The sequence below is a fragment of the Urocitellus parryii genome, chromosome 2, assembly GCF_045843805.1.
Source record: "Urocitellus parryii isolate mUroPar1 chromosome 2, mUroPar1.hap1, whole genome shotgun sequence".
Lineage (NCBI taxonomy): Eukaryota > Metazoa > Chordata > Mammalia > Rodentia > Sciuridae > Urocitellus > Urocitellus parryii.
Window position 1 is genome coordinate 202,456,752 of NC_135532.1, and position 6,133 is coordinate 202,462,884.

The following is a 6,133-nucleotide window of genomic DNA, read 5'->3' on the forward strand; positions in this document are numbered from 1 at the left end:
AGAAGTGAGGAAAAAAAAAAACCCAAGAATGCACAATTGTGAGCATTTACAACCACCACAAGTGTGACTGAAGACTATTCATACCATTTTTCTGAAATGAAATCTCAAAACAGTATAGTTCAAAAGAAAAATTTCAACAAAAAGATGGTATATGCAAGATTTTACCAATTTATGTATCGTCAATCATATACTTAAATTTTCTGCTTGAAAAAAAATCAATTGAAAACCAGGCACTATGTTTCACTATTGCAAGGTTTTCTCAGTTTGCTTATCTCTGGGGGTTTGGATTTGCTGGCCCTGCCTGTTGGAAGAGGTTGCTTGTGTTGCTTTTACATTGTCCAATAAAATTTGTAGCCATATTCATGGTTCAGGGGCCTGAAAGGATGTGAAATAGCTGCCTTGGATAGGTTCATGTAATCCAAGACTTCTTCCAAGTGTAGATTAGGACAATATTTGAAGTACATAGCAAATTCTACAGGAAACCCCTTACATAAAATTTATCAAGAGTGGACATTTTTATATCACTAATCTTTTCATATTTTCTGTTTCTTTGTTGCAGCCTTCATTCCTCGCTATGGTTGGATGGTTTTATTAAAATATATCAAAACATCCTAATGATTTCTTGTCATCTCAGTGACTGCACAATAACAGGATGTGCATTGATGCCAGCATATTGGGCAGTGCCAGAGAGGTTTTAATTTTCTCTTTGTGGTATGTGTATCCTTATCCTATCATCTCTGTTCTTTGTTTGTTTGTTTTTTGTTTGTTTGTTTTTGCCAAGCTAAAGTCAATGTGGAACAAAACCACAGTGATGCCCAATACCCATTAGAAAGTTATCAGGCTTAATGTCTTTGTATATAAGATTCTTTGTGTGCACATGTTCAATTCTGGTCAGCTAATATAAACACAGTTGTCATTGTGAACTTTCCTGAGCAGAAATTGATGAGATCTTTAAGGCTGGGTCCCAAAAGATCCATGACTAGCACATTATTGTCTTTTTCCTAATCATAATCCCATATGTGGGAGATGCCAATTCCACCTGAAGACTAACAGTTTGTGCTCCTACAGCAACTAGGGGATGCATTCTAGCTTCAGTGCCACTTCCTTACTGGTGGTGGTGTTAATTGCCAGAACTATATCAGCAAAGGAGCGATACTGGATCTTCAATACCAGCTTATACCCTCTGCCCCCACCAAATGAATTTGGCCTTGGAATTACTGCTGCTCACCACACTAAGAGACCAAAAGGGAGGCAGGCAGGTGTCAAGCCCCTGTACCTCCAAAAGATGAGGGTAGGACAGGGGCCTCCTGGCTCCTTTCACCCAGCAAGGCTGCCAAGGAGAGGGACAGGAAATGGCCTTTCCCAGAGTCACAAACAAAACCTGACCATCACCACTCACTCAAGCTCCTTTTTGCCTGAGTGATTGGTGAGAGGATCTCATGGTGAATGAGGTGAAGCCACTGGTTTCTGGAGCAGTAGCTGCTACCTCGCTTTTGCGTTGCAGGCTGGAAGAGGGTGGTTAGGGCGGTGATATTGCTGCCACCACTGCGGGGACTCTGTCTAGAGGGACCACTGTTACTCTGCCTGCACTGTGTCTTGTTATCCAGCTCCACGATGAACTCTTCTTATGGGTGCAGAGTTCAAAGTCTTCAGTTGCTTACTCTTCTCTTGTCCATGCCAATCCACCAGAAAGTCTTGCTTCAGTGAGCCTGAGGAGCCAATTCACAGCTAACATGATTACAGAGGCAAGTAGGAGGGGTTGAGGAGGCCAGCTTTATCCTCCTCAGCTGGGGAAAGAGGAGAGCAGAGGGACATTACCTGCTATATGCTAATCAAATGAGTAAGGGGTGCTTCTTAGGTATTCTGCTCAGCAATCCACAGTTTACCCAGTAGTGACATTTACCATGGACTCAAACTTATGTATTTCCTTTATTGTACCTTTTAGTTGTTGATACAGTTTCCTTTAAAAAATACTCATCTTCTTTTGTTTTGGCCAGAGAGAGGGGAGAAAACAAAGTCTTGGCTTATGTCTAGGGTTGCAGAAGGGAGCTATTTAGCACAGAAATTTAATTAAGCTGTTAAAAGTAGCCCAGGAAAAAGGTGAGGATTCAATAGGAGAAGGTTTTGTTAGAGACCCCTTGACTATTTCTCCCTGACCACCTGGGATTGTCTGTTGCATAAACTTATCTCTACATATTATTTGGAGGAATTTTGCTTGATTTGGCTTCCAGTGGTGAAAGTATTTGCTTCTGATTGTTTAGCAGGTAGATGGGGGTAGAATCAGGAGGAAGGAGACAAGGACTCCGATTCAGAAGGTAGGTCTCAAAGGGGAACTTCGAGTAGAGTGTCATATAGTAATCATCTATCAACTATAGTTACGTTCAGTGATTTTTGTCTACCTTAGGTGACAAATTTGGAGCCTGTCGGCACAGCCAACACATTGTTTATAAAAATATGGTTCCAAATCCTAGATAACTGCATAGACATGAATTCTTGAAGCACCAATATATAGACACTATCTGTATGAAAAGTACCTTTGTTGTTTCTTGTTCTAGAGTGAATCATATTAGTCATAGTCAGATTCAAGACAAGACTAGTCTGGGATAATTCCTCTTGGCCAGCTGTGGAGGAAGAGTGGGTACCTACATTGTGCAAAAAACCTAAGCATGATGAACATTGAAATTTTCTTTCTCAGGAAGTTCAAGTATCTAGTCATTCTTCTCTGGACTTAGGACCCAGTTATACTGCAGATGTTGTAAAGACAATAACACTGATGATGAGTCTGTCACAACCATGTGATCTCTGATATGTGGTTGAACAGAATGTAGACTATCCCTTGGTAAATGAGAGTGACCTTTAGAATCAGACAGGGAGTTGATTTTATAATGTTTATGTCACAGGAAAGGATCAGAAAGGTTATCTCTTAGCCCTTCTTAGAAAGTGATGACTCAATTAGAGGAAATCTCTAAGGAGACTTCTGAGTAGCTACTGTGCCAGGTAGTCAGATAACACACCAATCTCACACAAAATGAAAACATCTTTGCTCCTCTCCACAGAAGTTGGAGAATTCCTGTAGAACAACTTTCTCAATGTTTTCCACTGTATTTTATTTTTTCCCCAACATTTCTTTTTCTCTTATGCCTTTTGTTTTTCCTTTCTAACTTTCACGTTGCCAAGGGGCATTTAGGATCACCTAGGCTGTTTTTGCTAACAAACATGGGAACTCATCTGTGTTAGTCAGCTTTTCATCTCAGTAACAAATAACCACATAAAACAACTTAAATAAGAAAAGATTTATTTTGGCTCACAGCTTCAAAGGCTGTAGTCCAAGGTCAACTGGCTCCATTGTTTTGGGCCTGAAGTGAAACAGAACATCATGGCAGAAGGGCATAGGAGAGGAAAGCTGCTCAGCTCATGGCAGCCAGGATGTGGGGTGAGGAGGGGTGGGGGTGAAGGGGTCAGGGGTGGGGTAAGATATAGTCCATAAGGGCATGCCTCTAGTGACCTACTTCCTCCAGGCATGCCCCACCTGCCTACATTTTCCTCCACCTCCCATTAATCTGTCTGAATTATTAATTCATCCAGGGGGTAATCTACTTGCTGAAGATTATAGTTAAGCAGATCTGGAATGGAGCCTGAGATTCTGCACTTTTAACCAGCTCTTAAGTGATACCGAAACTGCCTATTCAGGATTCTGCTCTAAATCTAAACATTTGTCAGCCCCTGTGCTCCCTTTGCATATGCTTTGCACATGTTATTCCTCATTTTCTTTAATACTTTTTCCTCCTATCATCATTTAAACACATTATGCATATCTTAATTATTGTTACTTCTCTGGGAAGTCTCCTCTAATCTCTCTGACTAAACCAAGTCCCCCAGCCCCACTGCAAAGTCTAACAGAGCCATATGTGTCTCCTTCTGAGCCCTTAGCATAGTTGAGTTCTATGTGTTCTGACATTTTCTGATCAAATATTTTCTCTCCTATTGGACTATACAGGCTCCATAATGGAGCCCCTGTATCTGATGCCAATTCATCCTAGAGCCCCAAACAATGTGGGGCTCTTAGAGGAACACTCAAATATTTGTCAAGTGAATTAATTAGTGGCACCAACTCCCTACTAGTTTTTTTTCTTGACTAGCAGAGTAAAGGAATGACTTAATCAAGTTGTTGCAATAAATGTTTAGAGCCTCAGGAAAAAAATATGACTTTGTTTTTCCCTTTTTGTAACTGAGATTCTGTCACTTCTATTCTGGGTGGCTTCTGATGATGTCAACAACCTTGGCATCTACTCTGGATTTGTTTCTGCCTTGTGACTGCTCAACTCAGATAGTGACTTGGAATTAATAAAATCATATCTCTGTGGGCAACAAAGAGTCTCCCTAGTTTTTCCAAACAACAGGCTTGATTGTCAGACGGATATGGAAATAAGGTAGATGAGGAGCCCAGCTGGAGGGATGGCCACTACACAACAGAGAACTGCATGGTTGTCGAGGGTTAAATGCAGCTCTTGAAGCAGCCTCCTTTCACTGTGTCAACAGTGTGACTGATTACTCTTTGCTGTGTGGCTCCACTACTAAGACAGCTCAGCTGTTCTCCTCTCTGTATTACTTGGAGTAGCTTTCAATTTCTGTTTTTAGTGCCACTTGGTTATCTCTCACTACCAACTGCTCACTGATAGTTTCTACCACTTCCTGGTTTCTGTGGCATCACTACATCTGCTGGCTGCCTTCCTAGCTTTTAATCCCTGGTATTTGCTGCTCTTATTTTTTACATATGTTGCATTCAAATCATATTGCTTTGTTTAATACTATTATTTTTCTCTGATTCTCATGTCAAAAGCCTAGGACTGATGACAGGCCTATGTTAGATTTGCTGCCCATGAGTTTAGTGCTTATCCTAGTCCAAGAAGTTCTGAAACATGAATGATTTGCTGGAAATGGCACCTACTGGTCCTTAAGAACTGATTGTAAAATATTTGGAAAATTGATGAACACAGTTGTAAAACAGTTGAAGCCTGAAATCAGCCAAGGTAGGAGTATTTATACTCCAGATTTTGGCAAAAAAAAAAAAAAAATACAAATAAATGTCTTTCCACAGAGCCAGCTTTCAGCACACTACTAAATGGAATGGAGAACAAGGCTCCACCTTGAAGACACATTCAGAGTCATTTCCTGTGGTTGTGTGGTTCCCATTCTGAGGTTTCCTCAGCGGGGCAGTATAATTGACACGTCCTTGCATGGCCTGTTCAGTCTAACCTGGTCACTCCCAGAACTTCCAAAGTAAACACAGACTCCTTTCATCAGAATTATTCCAGTAATTGCTGCTGTGCTTATGTTTTGGGTTAAGTTTCCTGGGAAACAAACTCTAAGATGAGGATAGGGAAAAGGAGATAAGGATTACACACAGGAAGGAGTTGAACAGTAATGTACTCATCAAAAAGATGTCAGCCAATCCCACAAGAAAGAGCAGCAGCTAGATGGGGGCAGCCCATTGGACAACGTGGCTTTTTTCAGAGTGAGGTGAATTCCAGGGAGGAACTCAGATCAGAAGCCTAGACCATGAATTCTGGGAGCAGCTAGAGGAAGAAGTGCTTTGGTCTTGAAGGGGAAGTGAATAGCTCACATACATTCGCTATGTAGAAGGGGAACAAAAGTTTGTAAAAGTTTCCCTAGAGTACATTAAAGTTGTCTTATTAAATTCCCAACCAAGAAAACTTTAATCATTTTTAGTAAATGTCTAAGGGCAACTGTGCAATATCATTTCTGCTCTTTTCTGTTGTCAAGGCAATTACTGAGTCATATATTGTCAAAGCAAAGGGATATAGTTATCCCACTCCAGCCCAACCTCTTGGTAGAAAGAGATTCAAAGAACTCTCCCTTTTCCCTCCCTCTTTGAAATATATTCCTTTTGATCCTGATTATAGCCCTACAAAAAGGAATATGAAGAAGATGATGAATAGAGAGTTCAAAGTTTTGTTGTTTGGAACATTCTGCTGTTCCACTGCAGAATGGAGTAGTATCCTAGGACATATACCATTTATCAATTGGAGGATTTATCTTTCCACAAGGCATAGAGTTGGATTCTCAATTCTTGGAGACAGTATATTTATCCATTTGAAGCAAAACTGCAAAA

General features: G+C 40.7%; 1 pseudogene; it reads right to left on the bottom strand.

Moving 5' to 3' along the window:
• Positions 1-243: 243 nt before the first annotated feature.
• On the bottom strand, positions 244-5,239 carry LOC113198793 (casein kinase I pseudogene; annotated as a pseudogene).
• Positions 5,240-6,133: the final 894 nt, after the last annotated feature.